Consider the following 1,001-nt stretch of genomic DNA (forward strand, 5'->3'; position numbering starts at 1 on the left):
CAGGAGGATGGTGAGGTTCAGGTGTGTCAGTCAGTTGAGACACAGAGGAGGCAGCACAGCAAAACACATGGAATAAGAGAAGCGGTTTTTATTACTTACAGATCCCCATAGAGGAGATGGTGTCACACCTTGCAAGGCCAATGAAAAGGGGAGCTATCTGGGACATGAGGACTCAACCAATGGGTAGGGCGCAAGAGAGAGAAAGCTCAAAGGACCAAAGCCTTTTTTGAGGTTTATGACATTACTCAAGCAGGTTTCCCCTGGTGGTGGTGGTGGTGGGGGTTGTAATTGGTGAGTTTAGAGAAAGCTGATTTGAGCTCCATGGGTCACGCTGTGACTGAGAGGTGGTCATGGTGGCATATTTGTATAGTCCATGCAAGGTGTGGTGGCCTGTCAAGCAGGTTGTATTTAGCTGTCCTATAGTGTGGTGGCAGTTATACAGGGCAGATATCTGGATGAACCACTTTGAGGACTTAGGAGAGGGCAGAGAACAGGAAACAGTGTCACTGTTGTCTGGGTCCTACTCTTGGTATGAGTAAATTCACTTGAGGGTAACATAAAGTGATAAGAATTCACTACAAACCTGCTAGGTAATGCTAGAGATGGCTGGTCTGCAGAACGTGTTTTAAGTAGCGCAGTGTTCATGGAAGGTGAAACCTTGAAATTTTGTATATATGATAAGAAGTAAACATCTAATAAGAAGAAAACAAAGTGATGCCTGAAGTCCTTTCCAGCACTAAAATTTTTTGATCTTTGGTTTTAACCTCTAGAAGCAGCAGAAGTAACTAAGTGCAAAGGCTTCACCCCTATATCTGGGAAGAAAATAAGCAAACTTGAATTTTAAAAAATTGAAACCACCCCCAAAAATGTGGTAGGGTTGTTGTGATTTCTCCTGTATAATCAAACAATCCTAGTATCTATTTCCATGCAATGAAAGTACTTCCAGCCAGGCTTGGTGGCTCAGCCTGTAATCCCGCACCTTTGGGAGGCTGAGGTGAGTG

Source organism: Carlito syrichta, unplaced genomic scaffold (genome assembly GCF_000164805.1).
Source record: "Carlito syrichta isolate Samal-C Ts95f unplaced genomic scaffold, Tarsius_syrichta-2.0.1 Scaffold312120, whole genome shotgun sequence".
Lineage (NCBI taxonomy): Eukaryota > Metazoa > Chordata > Mammalia > Primates > Tarsiidae > Carlito > Carlito syrichta.